General features: G+C 48.7%; 9 non-coding genes across 9 annotated transcripts; all 9 read right to left on the minus strand.

Annotated features, from left to right (window-relative positions):
• Positions 1-641: 641 nt before the first annotated feature.
• Positions 642-761, minus strand: trnal-caa (transfer RNA leucine (anticodon CAA)). The gene is made up of 2 exons: positions 724-761; positions 642-687 (listed from the first exon to the last, which is right to left on the minus strand). It is a non-coding gene; the product is annotated as a tRNA-Leu (tRNA).
• A 1,700-nt stretch (positions 762-2,461) lies between these two features.
• Positions 2,462-2,581, minus strand: trnal-caa (transfer RNA leucine (anticodon CAA)). Its single transcript has 2 exons — positions 2,544-2,581; positions 2,462-2,507 (listed from the first exon to the last, which is right to left on the minus strand). It is a non-coding gene; the product is annotated as a tRNA-Leu (tRNA).
• A 1,717-nt stretch (positions 2,582-4,298) lies between these two features.
• On the minus strand, positions 4,299-4,418 carry trnal-uaa (transfer RNA leucine (anticodon UAA)). The gene is made up of 2 exons: positions 4,381-4,418; positions 4,299-4,344 (listed from the first exon to the last, which is right to left on the minus strand). It is a non-coding gene; the product is annotated as a tRNA-Leu (tRNA).
• A 1,897-nt stretch (positions 4,419-6,315) lies between these two features.
• Positions 6,316-6,433, minus strand: trnal-caa (transfer RNA leucine (anticodon CAA)). The gene is made up of 2 exons: positions 6,396-6,433; positions 6,316-6,359 (listed from the first exon to the last, which is right to left on the minus strand). It is a non-coding gene; the product is annotated as a tRNA-Leu (tRNA).
• Positions 6,434-8,128: 1,695 nt separating this feature from the next.
• trnal-caa (transfer RNA leucine (anticodon CAA)) lies at positions 8,129-8,248 on the minus strand. Its single transcript has 2 exons — positions 8,211-8,248; positions 8,129-8,174 (listed from the first exon to the last, which is right to left on the minus strand). It is a non-coding gene; the product is annotated as a tRNA-Leu (tRNA).
• A 1,726-nt stretch (positions 8,249-9,974) lies between these two features.
• trnal-uaa (transfer RNA leucine (anticodon UAA)) lies at positions 9,975-10,094 on the minus strand. Its single transcript has 2 exons — positions 10,057-10,094; positions 9,975-10,009 (listed from the first exon to the last, which is right to left on the minus strand). It is a non-coding gene; the product is annotated as a tRNA-Leu (tRNA).
• A 1,930-nt stretch (positions 10,095-12,024) lies between these two features.
• On the minus strand, positions 12,025-12,144 carry trnal-caa (transfer RNA leucine (anticodon CAA)). The gene is made up of 2 exons: positions 12,107-12,144; positions 12,025-12,070 (listed from the first exon to the last, which is right to left on the minus strand). It is a non-coding gene; the product is annotated as a tRNA-Leu (tRNA).
• A 1,712-nt stretch (positions 12,145-13,856) lies between these two features.
• trnal-uaa (transfer RNA leucine (anticodon UAA)) lies at positions 13,857-13,976 on the minus strand. Its single transcript has 2 exons — positions 13,939-13,976; positions 13,857-13,902 (listed from the first exon to the last, which is right to left on the minus strand). It is a non-coding gene; the product is annotated as a tRNA-Leu (tRNA).
• Positions 13,977-15,855: 1,879 nt separating this feature from the next.
• Positions 15,856-15,975, minus strand: trnal-caa (transfer RNA leucine (anticodon CAA)). Its single transcript has 2 exons — positions 15,938-15,975; positions 15,856-15,901 (listed from the first exon to the last, which is right to left on the minus strand). It is a non-coding gene; the product is annotated as a tRNA-Leu (tRNA).
• Positions 15,976-17,438: the final 1,463 nt, after the last annotated feature.

The raw sequence follows: 17,438 nt of genomic DNA on the forward strand, positions 1-17,438 counted from the left end.
TCTCTCTCTCTCTCTCTCTCTCACACAGGCACAAACAAAATGAGGTCAGGAGCTGAGTGACCCTGGGGGATCCCAAACTGGGTGTCGCTGAGCAGGTTATTGCTGAGCAGGTGCTGCTCGATAGCCCTGTTGGTGAGCCCTTCCATCACTTTTCCGAGGATTGGGAAGAGATAGACGGGAGTGGAATTGGCTGAGTTGGATTTGTCCTGCTTTTTATGTGCAGGACATACCTGGATAATTTGGCAGATGGCCAGGTAGATCCCAGTGTTGTCACTGTCCTGGGAGAACTTGGCTCGAGGAAGGGCATGTTGTGGAGCAGCAGCGTTCAGGAGCAGTGCCAGAATCTTGGCAGGGCCCATAGCCTTTGTAGTGTCCAGTGTCTCTTTATGTGAGACGGAGTGAATGTAATTGTTTGAAGAATGGTGTGTGTGATGGTGGGGAGCACAGGAGGAGACTGAGGAAGATGATCCAGTGGGCACTTGCGTCTGAAGATTGTTGTAAATGCCTGAGCCTTATCTTTGAAACCGAGGGGTTGGACTCTTCCATGTTTGGGAAGGGGGAGTGACTCCTCTCCAAGAAGATGTGAAATTTGGGGGGAGTGTGTGGGTGTGGGAAGGTTTGTTTGGGGAAAAAGCAAGACAGGTCAGGAGTGGGATTGGAACCCACGCCCCTAGAAAGGGACCAGAATTCACAAGTCCAGATGCAGAGCAAGGATTAACGCTCCTTGAGTCTGGCGCCTTAGACCACTCGGCCATCCTGACAAGCTGCTGAGCCCAGCCTTCCCGATCTCTTTCTCACTCTGTACAATTAGTCACCATGCACTTGTGCAGACACAAAAATGCAATTCCGCATTTTTGCAGCTCACTTGCATTCACACTCAGCAACAATTCCTCATACACAGTCTCTCTCTCTCTCACACAACACACACACACACACACACAACAACACTCTCTCTCACACACACACACACAAACCCTCTCTCACACACACAATCGCTCTCACATGCATATACATACACTCTCTCTCTCTCACACACACTCACACTCTCCATCTCACAAGCACGCACACACATTCGTTCACACACACTCACAATCCCTTTCTGTCTCTCACACCCACACAAGCACAAATTCTCTCTCTCTCTCTCCCACACACACATACTCTCTCCAACACACACACACACTCTCTCTCACACACACAAACACACACTCTCACACACGCACACTCTCTCTCACACACTCATACATAAGCATTCCCACTCACACACACACAAACACCTGCACTCACACTCTCTCTCACACACACTCTCTCTCACACACACACACACTCACACACACAATCTCTCTCTCTCACACACACACACGCACTCTCTGTCTGTCTCTCACACCCACACACAAACACACCCTCTCTCACACACACCCACATACGCACTCTCTCCCTCCAACACACAAACACACACACACACACACTCTCTCTCCCTCTCACACACACTCACTCTCTCACACACACATTTTCTCTCACACAGACACTCTCTCTCACACAGACACACATTCGCTCTCTCACACACTCACACACACACACCTGCACTCACTCTCACACTCACAGACAAGCACAAACGTACACACTCTCTCTGTCTCACACACACACACACTCAAATGGACTCACAATCTCTCTCTCACACACACATACAAACACACACACAAACTCATATACCCACAGGCACACACTCTCTCTCTCACACACACACATACTCTCTCTCACACCCACACACAGACACACACACCCAACCTCTCTATCACACACACACGCACACACTCTCACACACATACAATCTCTCTCTCTCTCACACACACACACAAATAAAATGAGGTCAGGAGCTGAGTGACCCTGGGGATCCCAAACTGGGTGTCACTGAGCAGGTTATTGCTGAGCAGGTGCTGCTCGATAGCCCTGTTGGTGAGCCCTTCCATCACTTTTCCGAGGATTGGGAAGAGATAGACGGGAGTGGAATTTGCTGATTTGGATTTGTCCTGCTTTTTATGTGCAGGACATACCTGGATAATTTGGCAGATGGCCAGGTAGATCCCAGTGTTGTCACTGTCCTGGGAGAACTTGGCTCGAGGAAGGGCATGTTGTGGAGCAGCAGCGTTCAGGAGCAGTGCCAGAATCTTGGCAGGGCCCATAGCCTTTGTAGTGTCCAGTGTCTTTTGATGTGAGACGGAGTGAATGTAATTGTTTGAAGAATGGTGTGTGTGATGGTGGGGAGCACAGGAGGAGACTGAGGAAGATGATCCAGTGGGCACTTGCGTCTGAAGATTGTTGTAAATGCCTGAGCCTTATCTTTGAAACCGAGGGGTTGGACTCTTCCATGTTTGGGAAGGGGAGTGACTCCTCTCCAAGAAGATGTGAAATTTGGGGGGAGTGTGTGGGTGTGGGAAGGTTTGTTTGGGGAAAAAGGGAGACAGGTCAGGAGTGGGATTTGAACCCACGCCCCTAGAAAGGGACCAGAATTCATAAGTCCAGATGCAGAGCAAGGATAAACGCTCCTTGAGTCTGGCGCCTTCGACCACTCGGCCATCCTGACAAGTTGCTGAGCCAACCCTTCCCGATCTCTTTCTCACTCTGTACAATTAGTCACCATGCACTTGTGCAGACACAAAAATGCAATTCCGCATTTTTGCAGCTCACTTGCATTCACACTCAGCAACAATTCCTCATACACAGTCTCTCTCTCTCTCCACACTCACACACACACACACACACACACACACAAACACTCTCTCTCACACACACACACACACAAACCCTCTCTCACACACACAATCGCTCTCACATGCATATACATACACTCTCTCTCTCTCACACACACTCACACTCTCCATCTCACAAGCACGCACACACATTCGTTCACACACACTCACAATCCCTTTCTGTCTCTCATACCCCACACAAGCACAAATTCTCTCTCTCTCTCTCCCACACACACATACTCTCTCCAACACACACACACACTCTCTCTCACACACACAAACACACACTCTCACACACGCACACTCTCTCTCACACACTCATACATAAGCATTCCCACTCACACACACAAACACCTGCACTCACACTCTCTCTCACACACACTCTCTCTCACACACACACACACTCACATGCACTCACAATCTCTCTCTCTCACACACACACACGCACTCTCTGTCTGTCTCTCACACCCACACACAAACACACCCTCTCTCACACACACCCACATACGCACTCTCTCCCTCACACACAAACACACACACAACACACACACACACTCTCTCTCCCTCTCACACACACTCACTCTCTCACACACACATTTTCTCTCACACAGACACTCTCTCTCACACAGACACACATTCGCTCTCTCACACACTCACACACACACACCTGCACTCACTCTCACACTCACAGACAAGCACAAACGTACACACTCTCTCTGTCTCACACACACACACACTCAAATGGACTCACAATCTCTCTCACACACACATACAAACACACACACAAACTCATATACCCACAGGCACACACTCTCTCTCTCACACACACACATACTCTCTCTCACACCACACACAGACACACACACCCAAAACCTCTCTATCACACACACACGCACACACTCACCAACACATACAATCTCTCTCTCTCTCACACACAGACACAAATAAAATGAGGTCAGGAGCTGAGTGACCCTGGGGCATCCCAAACTGGGTGTCACTGAGCAGGTTATTGCTGAGCAGGTGCTGCTCGATAGCCCTGTTGGTGAGCCCTTCCATCACTTTTCCGAGGATTGGGAAGAGATAGACGGGAGTGGAATTTGCTGATTTGGATTTGTCCTGCTTTTTATGTGCAGGACATACCTGGATAATTTGGCAGATGGCCAGGTAGATCCCAGTGTTGTCACTGTCCTGGGCGAACTTGGCTCGAGGAAGGGCATGTTGTGGAGCAGCAGCGTTCAGGAGCAGTGCCAGAATCTTGGCAGGGCCCATAGCCTTTGTAGTGTCCAGTGTCTTTTGATGTGAGACGGAGTGAATGTAATTGTTTGAAGAATGGTGTGTGTGATGGTGGGGAGCACAGGAGGAGACTGAGGAAGATGATCCAGTGGGCACTTGCGTCTGAAGATTGTTGTAAATGCCTGAGCCTTATCTTTGAAACCGAGGGGTTGGACTCTTCCATGTTTGGGAAAGGGGAGTGACTCCTCTCCAAGAAGATGTGAAATTTGGGGGGAGTGTGTGGGTGTGGGAAGGTTTGTTTGGGGAAAAAGGGAGACATGTCAGGAGTGGGATTGGAACCCACGCCCCTAGAAAGGGACCAGAATTCACAAGGCCAGATGCAGAGCAAGGATTAACACTCCTTAAGTCTGGCGCCTTAGACCACTCGGCCATCCTGACAGGATGGTGATTCCCCATCACTTTCTCACTCTGCACAGTTAGTCACCTTGCCCTTGTGCAGACACAAAATACAATTCCGCATTTCTGCAGCTCCCTTGCATTCACACTCAACAACAATCCCTCATATAGAGTCTGTCACTCTCTCACACACACTCTCTCTCTCACACACACACACACACACACAATCTCTATCACACACATACACAAATTGTCTCTCTCTTTCACACACACACTCACACTCTCAGTTTCTCTCACACACACAAATTCTCACTCCCTCTCTATCTCTCACACACATTAACACATTCTCTCTCACATGAACAGACAAACACACACTCTCTATCATACACACTCTCAGTCTCTCACACACACACTCACACACACACACGCACACCCTTTCTCTCTTTCACACACACACTCTCTCACATGCGCACACAAACACACACTCTCTATCACACACACTCTCACTCTTTCTGTCTCACTCACACACAAACACACTCTCTCACAAAAATAAGACTCTCTCTCACGCACAAACAAATTCTCTCTCTCTTTCACACACAAACCGACATGCACTCACACTCACTCTCTCTCACACAGACAAACACACTCTCTCAGACACACAAAATCTCCCTCTCTCTCTCTCTCTCACACACACACACATTCTCTCTCTCTCTCACACATACACTCACTCTCTCACATGCACACACACACTCTCTCTCACACACACACTCAAACATACTCTCTCACACACATACAAATTCTCCCTCTCTCTGTCACACACATGCATGCTGACACACTCACTCTCTCTCACACACACACACACACCCACTCCTCACACCACACACTCACACACTCTCCCTCATATACACACACTTTCGCTCTCTCTCTCACACACACATTCTCTCCCTCACACACACACACTCTCTCTCTCACACACATTCTCTCTCACACACAAACACACTCTCACACACATACAAATTCTCCCTCTCTCTCTGTCACACACATACATGCTCACACAATCATACACCCACACACTCTCTGTCTCTCGCAGACACAAACACACCACACACTCACTTTCTCAGACACACACACACCACCCACACAACACACACACACACACCACCACACAAACACACACACACACACACACACACACACACACACAGACATATCACTCTCACACACACACATAAAGGCTTCCTCTCTCACGCGCTTACACACACTGTCTCTCACTCTCACATTCACACACTCACACAGACTTTCTCTCTCTCTCTCTCTCTCTCACACAGGCACAAACAAATGAGGTCAGGAGCTGAGTGACCCTGGGGGATCCCAAACTGGGTGTCGCTGAGCAGGTTATTGCTGAGCAGGTGCTGCTCGATAGCCCTGTTGGTGAGCCCTTCCATCACTTTTCCGAGGATTGGGAAGAGATAGACGGGAGTGGAATTGGCTGAGTTGGATTTGTCCTGCTTTTTATGTGCAGGACATACCTGGATAATTTGGCAGATGGCCAGGTAGATCCCAGTGTTGTCACTGTCCTGGGAGAACTTGGCTCGAGGAAGGGCATGTTGTGGAGCAGCAGCGTTCAGGAGCAGTGCCAGAATCTTGGCAGGGCCCATAGCCTTTGTAGTGTCCAGTGTCTCTTTATGTGAGACGGAGTGAATGTAATTGTTTGAAGAATGGTGTGTGTGATGGTGGGGAGCACAGGAGGAGACTGAGGAAGATGATCCAGTGGGCACTTGCGTCTGAAGATTGTTGTAAATGCCTGAGCCTTATCTTTGAAACCGAGGGGTTGGACTCTTCCATGTTTGGGAAGGGGGAGTGACTCCTCTCCAAGAAGATGTGAAATTTGGGGGAGTGTGTGGGTGTGGGAAGGTTTGTTTGGGGAAAAAGGGAGACATGTCAGGAGTGGGATTTGAACCCACGCCTAGAAAGGGACCAGAATTCACAAGTCCAGATGCAGAGCAAGGATTAACGCTCCTTGAGTCTGGCGCCTTAGACCACTCGGCCATCCTGACAAGTTGCTGAGCCAAGCCTTCCCGATCTCTTTCTCACTCTGTACAATTAGTCACCATGCACTTGTGCAGACACAAAAATGCAATTCCGCATTTTTGCAGCTCACTTGCATTCACACTCAGCAACAATTCCTCATACACAGTCTCTCTCTCTCTCTACACACACACACACACACACACACACAAACACTCTCTCTCACACACACACACACACAAACCCTCTCTCACACACACAATCGCTCTCACATGCATATACATACACTCTCTCTCTCTCACACACACTCACACTCTCCATCTCACAAGCACGCACACACATTCGTTCACACACACTCACAATCCCTTTCTGTCTCTCATACCCCACACAAGCACAAATTCTCTCTCTCTCTCACCCACACACACATACTCTCTCCAACACACACACACACACTCTCTCACTCACACAAACAAACACACTCTCACACACGCACACTCTCTCTCACACACTCATACATAAGCATTCCCACTCACACACACAAACACCTGCACTCACACTCTCTCTCACACACACTCTCTCTCACACACACACACTCACATGCACTCACAATCTCTCTCTCTCACACACACACACGCACTCTCTGTCTGTCTCACACACCCACACACAAACACACCCTCTCTCACACACACCCACATACGCACTCTCTCCCTCACACAAAACAAACACACACACACACACACTCTCTCTCCCTCTCACACACACTCACTCTCTCACACACACATTTTCTCTCACACAGACACTCTCTCTCACACAGACACACATTCGCTCTCTCACACACTCACACACACACACCTGCACTCACTCACACACTCACAGACAAGCACAAACGTACACACTCTCTCTGTCTCACACACACACACACTCAAATGGACTCACAATCTCTCTCACACACACATACAAACACACACACAAACTCATATACCCACAGGCACACACTCTCTCTCTCACACACACACATACTCTCACTCACACCCACACACAGACACACACACACACTCACACACACACGCACACACTCACCACACATACAATCTCTCTCTCTCTCACACACAGACACAAATAAAATGAGGTCAGGAGCTGAGTGACCCTGGGGCATCCCAAACTGGGTGTCACTGAGCAGGTTATTGCTGAGCAGGTGCTGCTCGATAGCCCTGTTGGTGAGCCCTTCCATCACTTTTCCGAGGATTGGGAAGAGATAGACGGGAGTGGAATTTGCTGATTTGGATTTGTCCTGCTTTTTATGTGCAGGACATACCTGGATAATTTGGCAGATGGCCAGGTAGATCCCAGTGTTGTCACTGTCCTGGGAGAACTTGGCTCGAGGAAGGGCATGTTGTGGAGCAGCAGCGTTCAGGAGCAGTGCCAGAATCTTGGCAGGGCCCATAGCCTTTGTAGTGTCCAGTGTCTTTTGATGTGAGACGGAGTGAATGTAATTGTTTGAAGAATGGTGTGTGTGATGGTGGGGAGCACAGGAGGAGACTGAGGAAGATGATCCAGTGGGCACTTGCGTCTGAAGATTGTTGTAAATGCCTGAGCCTTATCTTTGAAACCGAGGGGTTGGACTCTTCCATGTTTGGGAAGGGGAGTGACTCCTCTCCAAGAAGATGTGAAATTTGGGGGAGTGTGTGGGTGTGGGAAGGTTTGTTTGGGGAAAAAGGGAGACATGTCAGGAGTGGGATTTGAACCCACGCCCCTAGAAAGGGACCAGAATTCACAAGTCCAGATGCAGAGCAAGGATTAACGCTCCTTGAGTCTGGCGCCTTAGACCACTCGGCCATCCTGACAAGTTGCTGAGCCAAGCCTTCCCGATCTCTTTCTCACTCTGTACAATTAGTCACCATGCACTTGTGCAGACACAAAAATGCAATTCCGCATTTTTGCAGCTCACTTGCATTCACACTCAGCAACAATTCCTCATACACAGTCTCTCTCTCTCTCACACACACACACCACACACACACACACAAACACTCTCTCTCTCACACACACACACACACAAACCCTCTCTCACACACACAATCGCTCTCACATGCATATACATACACTCTCTCTCTCTCACACACACTCACACTCTCCATCTCACAAGCACGCACACACATTCGTTCACACACACTCACAATCCCTTTCTGTCTCTCATACCCCACACAAGCACAAATTCTCTCTCTCTCTCTCCCACACACACATACTCTCTCCAACACACACACACACTCTCTCTCACACACACAAACACACACTCTCACACACACACTCTCACTCTCTCTCACACACTCATACATAAGCATTCCCACTCACACACACACAAACACCTGCACTCACACTCTCTCTCACACACACTCTCTCTCACACACACACACTCACATGCACTCACAATCTCTCTCTCTCACACACACACACGCACTCTCTGTCTGTCTCTCACACCCACACACAAACACACCCACTCTCACACACACCCACATACGCACTCTCTCCCTCACACACAAACACACACACACACACACACACTCTCTCTCTCTCCCTCTCACACACACACACTCTCTCACACACACATTTTCTCTCACACAGACACTCTCTCTCTCACACAGACACACATTCGCTCTCTCACACACACTCACACACACACACCTGCACTCACTCTCACACTCACAGACAAGCACAAACGTACACACTCTCTCTCTCTGTCTCAACACACACACACACTCAAATGGACTCACAATCTCTCTCACACACACATACAAACACACACACAAACTCATATACCCACAGGCACACACTCTCTCTCTCACACACACACATACTCTCTCTCACACCCACACACAGACACCACACACCCAACCTCTCTCTCACACACACACGCACACACACACCAACACATACAATCTCTCTCTCTCTCACACACAGACACAAATAAAATGAGGTCAGGAGCTGAGTGACCCTGGGGCATCCCAAACTGGGTGTCACTGAGCAGGTTATTGCTGAGCAGGTGCTGCTCGATAGCCCTGTTGGTGAGCCCTTCCATCACTTTTCCGAGGATTGGGAAGAGATAGACGGGAGTGGAATTTGCTGATTTGGATTTGTCCTGCTTTTTATGTGCAGGACATACCTGGATAATTTGGCAGATGGCCAGGTAGATCCCAGTGTTGTCACTGTCCTGGGAGAACTTGGCTCGAGGAAGGGCATGTTGTGGAGCAGCAGCGTTCAGGAGCAGTGCCAGAATCTTGGCAGGGCCCATAGCCTTTGCAGTGTCCAGTGTCTTTTGATGTGAGACGGAGTGAATGTAATTGTTTGAAGAATGGTGTGTGTGATGGTGGGGAGCACAGGAGGAGACTGAGGAAGATGATCCAGTGGGCACTTGCGTCTGAAGATTGTTGTAAATGCCTGAGCCTTATCTTTGAAACCGAGGGGTTGGACTCTTCCATGTTTGGGAAAGGGGAGTGACTCCTCTCCAAGAAGATGTGAAATTTGGGGGAGTGTGTGGGTGTGGGAAGGTTTGTTTGGGAAAAAAGGGAGACATGTCAGGAGTGGGATTGGAACCCACGCCCCTAGAAAGGGACCATAATTCACAAGGCCAGATGCAGAGCAAGGACTAACACTCCTTAAGTCTGGCGCCTTAGACCACTCGGCCATCCTGACAGGATGGTGATTCCTCATCTCTTTCTCACTCTGCACAGTTAGTCACCTTGCCCTTGTGCAGACACAAAATACAATTCCGCATTTCTGCAGCTCCCTTGCATTCACACTCAACAACAATCCCTCATATAGAGTCTGTCTCTCTCTCACACACACTCTCTCTCACACACACACACACACACACACAATCTCTATCACACACATACACAAATTGTCTCTCTCTTTCACACACACACTCACACTCTCAGTTTCTCTCTCACACACACAAATTCTCACTCCCTCTCTATCTCTCACACACATTAACACATTCTCTCTCACATGAACAGACAACACACACACTCTCTATCATACACACTCTCAGTCTCTCACACACACACTCACACACACACACACGCACACCCTTTCTCTCTTTCACACACACACACTCTCACATGCGCACACAAACACACACTCTCTATCACACACACTCTCACTCTTTCTGTCTCACTCACACACAAACACACTCTCTCACAAAAAGACTCTCTCTCACGCACAAACAAATTCTCTCTCTCTTTCACACACAAACCGACATGCACTCACACTCACTCTCTCTCACACAGACAAACACACTCTCTCACACACACAAAATCTCCCTCTCTCTCTCTCTCTCTCACACACACACACATTCTCTCTCTCTCTCACACATACACTCACTCTCTCACATGCACACACACACTCTCTCTCACACACACACACTCAAACATACTCTCTCTCACACACATACAAATTCTCCCTCTCTCTGTCACACACATGCATGCTGACACACTCACTCTCTCTCACACACACACACACACACACTCCCTCACACACACACACTCACACACTCTCCCTCATATACACACACTTTCGCTCTCTCTCTCACACACACATTCTCTCCCTCACACACACACACTCTCTCTCTCACACACATTCTCTCTCACACACAAACACACTCTCACACACATACAAATTCTCCCTCTCTCTCTGTCACACACATACTCTCACACAATCATACACCCACACACTCTCTGTCTCTCGCAGACACAAACACCCACACACTCACTTTCTCAGACACACACACTCCACACACAAACAAACACACACCCACACAGCACACACACACACACACACACACACACCCACACAAACACACACACACACACACACACACACACACACAGACATATACAACTCTCACACACACACATAAAGGCTTCCTCTCTCACGCGCTTACACACACTGTCTCTCACTCTCACATTCACACACTCACACAGACTTTCTCTCTCTCTCTCTCTCTCACACAGGCACAAACAAAATGAGGTCAGGAGCTGAGTGACCCTGGGGATCCCAAACTGGGTGTCGCTGAGCAGGTTATTGCTGAGCAGGTGCTGCTCGATAGCCCTGTTGGTGAGCCCTTCCATCACTTTTCCGAGGATTGGGAAGAGATAGACGGGAGTGGAATTGCTGAGTTGGATTTGTCCTGCTTTTTATGTGCAGGACATACCTGGATAATTTGGCAGATGGCCAGGTAGATCCCAGTGTTGTCACTGTCCTGGGAGAACTTGGCTCGAGGAAGGGCATGTTGTGGAGCAGCAGCGTTCAGGAGCAGTGCCAGAATCTTGGCAGGGCCCATAGCCTTTGTAGTGTCCAGTGTCTCTTGATGTGAGACGGAGTGAATGTAATTGTTTGAAGAATGGTGTGTGTGATGGTGGGGAGCACAGGAGGAGACTGAGGAAGATGATCCAGTGGGCACTTGCGTCTGAAGATTGTTGTAAATGCCTGAGCCTTATCTTTGAAACCGAGGGGTTGGACTCTTCCATGTTTGGGAAGGGGAGTGACTCCTCTCCAAGAAGATGTGAAATTTGGGGGGCAGTGTGTGGGTGTGGGAAGGTTTGTTTGGGGAAAAAGGGAGACATGTCAGGAGTGGGATTTGAACCCACGCGCCTAGAAAGGGACCAGAATTCTCAAGCCTAGATGCAGAGCAAGGATGAACGCTCCTTGAGTCTGGCGCCTTAGACCACTCGGCCATCCTGACAAGTTGCTGAGCCAAGCCTTCCCGATCTCTTTCTCACTCTGTACAATTAGTCACCATGCACTTGTGCAGACACAAAAAATGCAATTCCGCATTTTTGCAGCTCACTTGCATTCACACTCAGCAACAATTCCTCATACACAGTCTCTCTCTCTCTCTCACACACACACACACACAACACACAAACACTCTCTCTCTCACACACACACACACACACAAACCCTCTCTCACACACACAATCGCTCTCACATGCATATACATACACTCTCTCTCTCTCACACACACTCACACTCTCCATCTCACAAGCACGCACACACATTCGTTCACACACACACTCACAATCCCTTTCTGTCTCTCATACCCCACACAAGCACAAATTCTCTCTCTCTCTCTCCCACACACACATACTCTCTCCAACACACACACACACTCTCTCTCACACACACAAACACACACTCTCACACACGCACACTCTCTCTCACACACTCATACATAAGCATTCCCACTCACACACACAAACACCTGCACTCACACTCTCTCTCACACACACTCTCTCTCACACACACACACACTCACATGCACTCACAATCTCTCTCTCTCACACACACACACCCACTCTCTGTCTGTCTCTCACACCCACACACAAACACAACCCTCTCTCACACACACCCACATACGCACTCTCTCCCTCACACACAAACACACACACACACACACACTCTCTCTCCCTCTCACACACACACTCACTCTCTCACACACACATTTTCTCTCACACAGACACTCTCTCTCACACAGACACACATTCGCTCTCTCACACACTCACACACACACACCTGCACTCACTCTCACACTCACAGACAAGCACAAACGTACACACTCTCTCTGTCTCACACACACACACACACTCAAATGGACTCACAATCTCTCTCACACACACATACAAACACACACACAAACTCATATACCCACAGGCACACACTCTCTCTCTCACACACACACATACTCTCTCTCACACCCACACACAGACACACACACCCAACCTCTCTATCACACACACACGCACACACTCACCAACACATACAATCTCTCTCTCTCTCACACACAGACACAAATAAAATGAGGTCAGGAGCTGAGTGACCCTGGGGCATCCCAAACTGGGTGTCACTGAGCAGGTTATTGCTGAGCAGGTGCTGCTCGATAGCCCTGTTGGTGAGCCCTTCCATCACTTTTCCGAGGATTGGGAAGAGATAGACGGGAGTGGAATTTGCTGATTTGGATTTGTCCTGCTTTTTATGTGCAGGACATACCTGGATAATTTGGCAGATGGCCAGGTAGATCCCAGTGTTGTCACTGTCCTGGCGAACTTGGCTCGAGGAAGGGCATGTTGTGGAGCAGCAGCGTTCAGGAGCAGTGCCAGAATCTTGGCAGGGCCCATAGCCTTTGTAGTGTCCAGTGTCTTTTGATGTGAGACGGAGTGAATGTAATTGTTTGAAGAATGGTGTGTGTGATGGTGGGGAGCACAGGAGGAGACTGAGGAAGATGATCCAGTGGGCACTTGCGTCTGAAGATTGTTGTAAATGCCTGAGCCTTATCTTTGAAACCGAGGGTTTGGACTCTTCCATGTTTGGGAAGGGGAGTGACTCCTCTCCAAGAAGATGTGAAATTTGGGGGAGTGTGTGGGTGTGGGAAGGTTTGTTTGGGGAAAAAGGGAGACATGTCAGGAGTGGGATTGGAACCCACGCCCCTAGAAAGGGACCAGAATTCACAAGGCCAGATGCAGAGCAAGGACTAACACTCCTTAAGTCTGGCGCCTTAGACCACTCGGCCATCCTGACAGGATGGTGATTTCCTATCACTTTCTCACTCTGCACAGTTAGTCACCTTGCCCTTGTGCAGACACAAAATACAATTCCGCATTTCTGCAGCTCCCTTGCATTCACACTCAACAACAATCCCTCATATAGAGTCTGTCTCTCTCTCACACACTCTCTCTCTCTCACACACACACACACACACAATCTCTATCACACACATACACAAATTGTCTCTCTCTTTCACACACACACTCACACTCTCAGTTTCTCTCACACACACAAATTCTCACTCCCTCTCTATCTCTCACACACATTAACACATTCTCTCTCACATGAACAGACAAACACACACTCTCTATCATACACACTCTCAGTCTCTCACACACACACTCACACACACACACGCACACCCTTTCTCTCTTTCACACACACACTCTCTCACATGCGCACACAAACACACACTCTCTATCACACACACTCTCACTCTTTCTGTCTCACTCACACACAAACACACTCTCTCACAAAAATAAGACTCTCTCTCACGCACAAACAAATTCTCTCTCTCTTTCACACACACACAGACATGCACTCACACTCACTCTCTCTCACACAAACACACTCTCTCACACACACAAAATCTCCCTCTCTCTCTCTCTCTCTCACACACACACACATTCTCTCTCTCTCTCACACATACACTCACTCTCTCACATGCACACACACACTCTCTCTCACACACACTCAAACATACTCTCTCACACACATACAAATTCTCCCTCTCTCTGTCACACACATGCATGCTGACACACTCACTCTCTCTCTCACACACACACCACACACACACTCCCTCACACACACACACTCACACACTCTCTCCCTCATATACACACACTTTCGCTCTCTCTCACACACACACATTCTCTCCCTCACACACACACACTCTCTCTCTCACACACATTCTCTCTCACACACAAACACACTCTCACACACATACAAATTCTCCCTCTCTCTCTGTCACACACATACATACTCACACAATCATACACCCACACACTCTCTGTCTCACGCAGACACAAACACCCACACACTCACTTTCTCTGACACACACACAAACACACCCACACACACACCACCACACACACACAACACACACACACACACACACAGACATATACAACTCTCACACACACACATAAAGGCTTCCTCTCTCACGCGCTTACACACACTGTCTCTCACTCTCACATTCACACACTCACACAGACTTTCTCTCTCTCTCTCTCTCTCACACAGGCACAAACAAAATGAGGTCAGGAGCTGAGTGACCCTGGGGATCCCAAACTGGGTGTCGCTGAGCAGGTTATTGCTGAGCAGGTGCTGCTCGATAGCCCTGTTGGTGAGCCCTTCCATCACTTTTCCGAGGATTGGGAAGAGATAGACGGGAGTGGAATTGGCTGAGTTGGATTTGTCCTGCTTTTATGTGCAGGACATACCTGGATAATTTGGCAGATGGCCAGGTAGATCCCAGTGTTGTCACTGTCCTGGGAGAACTTGGCTCGAGGAAGGGCATGTTGTGGAGCAGCAGCGTTCAGGAGCAGTGCCAGAATCTTGGCAGGGCCCATAGCCTTTGTAGTGTCCAGTGTCTCTTGATGTGAGACGGAGTGAATGTAATGGTTTGAAGAATGGTGTGTGTGATGGTGGGAGCACAGGAGGAGACTGAGGAAGATGATCCAGTGGGCACTTGCGTCTGAAGATTGTTGTAAATGCCTGAGCCTTATCTTTGAAACCGAGGGGTTGGACTCTTCCATGTTTGGGAAAGGGGAGTGACTCCTCTCCAAGAAGATGTGAAATTTGGTGGGAGTGTGTGGGTGTGGGAAGGTTTGTTTGGGGAAAAAGGGAGACATATCAGGAGTGGGATTTGAACCCACACCCCTAGAAAGGGACCAGAATTCACAAGGCCAGATGCAGAGCAAGGACTAACACTCCTTGAGTCTGGCGCCTTAGACCACTCGGCCATCCTGACAAGATGCTGAGCCAAGCCTTCCCGCTCTCTTTCTCACTCTGTACAATTAGTCACCTTGCCCTTGTGCAGACACAAAATGCAATTCCGCATTTCTGCAGCTCACTTGCATTCACACTCAGCAACAATCCCTCATACACAGTCTCACTCTCTCTCTCACACACACACTCTCACTCTCACACACACACACACACACACACACATCTCTCTCACACACATACACAAATTGTCTCACTCTTTCACACACACACAACACTCACAGTTTCTCTCACACACACAAATTCTCACTCCCTCTCTATCTCTCACACACATTAACCACATTCTCTCTCCACATGAACAGACAAACACACACTCTCTATCATACACACTCACACTCTCACACACACACTCACACACACACACGCACACCCTTTCTCTCTTTCACACACACACACTCTCTCACATGCGCACACAAACACACACTCTCTATCACACACACTCTCACTCTTTCTGTCTCACTCACACACAAACACACTCAAACATACTCTCTCACACGCACAAACAAATTCTCTCTCACTCTTTCACACACACACCGACATGCACTCACACTCACTCTCTCTCACACAGACAAACACACTCTCTCACACACACAAAATCTCCTCTCTCTCTCTCTCACACACCACACACACAACACACTCTCTCTCTCACACACATACACTCACTCTCTCTCTCACACACACACTCACACACACACACTCAAACATACTCTCTCACACACATACAAATTCTCCCTCTCTCTGTCACACACATGCATGCTGACACACTCTCTCACCTCTAACACACACACACACACACACACTCCTCACACACACACACTCACACACTCTCATCATATACACACACTTTCGCTCTCTCTCTCACACACACATTCACTCCCTCACACACACACACTCTCTCTCTCACACACATTCTCTCTCACACACAAACACACTCTCACACACATACAAATTCACCCTCTCTCTCTGTCACACACATACATGCTCACACAATCATACACCCACACACAATCTCTGTCTCTCGCAGACACAAACACCCACACACACACATTCTCAGACACACACACTCCACCCACACAAACACAACACACACACACAACATATACAACTCTCACACACACACATAAAGGCTTCCTCTCTCACACGCTTACACACACTTCTCTCACTCTCACATTCACACACTCACACAGACTTTCTCTCTCTCTCTCTCTCTCACACAGGCACAACAAAATGAGGTCAGGAGCTGAGTGACCCTGGGGATCCCAAACTGGGTGTCGCTGAGCAGGTTATTGCTGAGCAGGTGCTGCTCGATAGCCCTGTTGGTGAGCCCTTCCATCACTTTTCCGAGGATTGGGAAGAGATAGACGGGAGTGGAATTGGCTGAGTTGGATTTGTCCTGCTTTTTATGTGCAGGACATACCTGGATAATTT

This window comes from Hemiscyllium ocellatum, unplaced genomic scaffold (genome assembly GCF_020745735.1).
Source record: "Hemiscyllium ocellatum isolate sHemOce1 unplaced genomic scaffold, sHemOce1.pat.X.cur. scaffold_3770_pat_ctg1, whole genome shotgun sequence".
Taxonomy (NCBI): Eukaryota; Metazoa; Chordata; class Chondrichthyes; order Orectolobiformes; family Hemiscylliidae; genus Hemiscyllium; species Hemiscyllium ocellatum.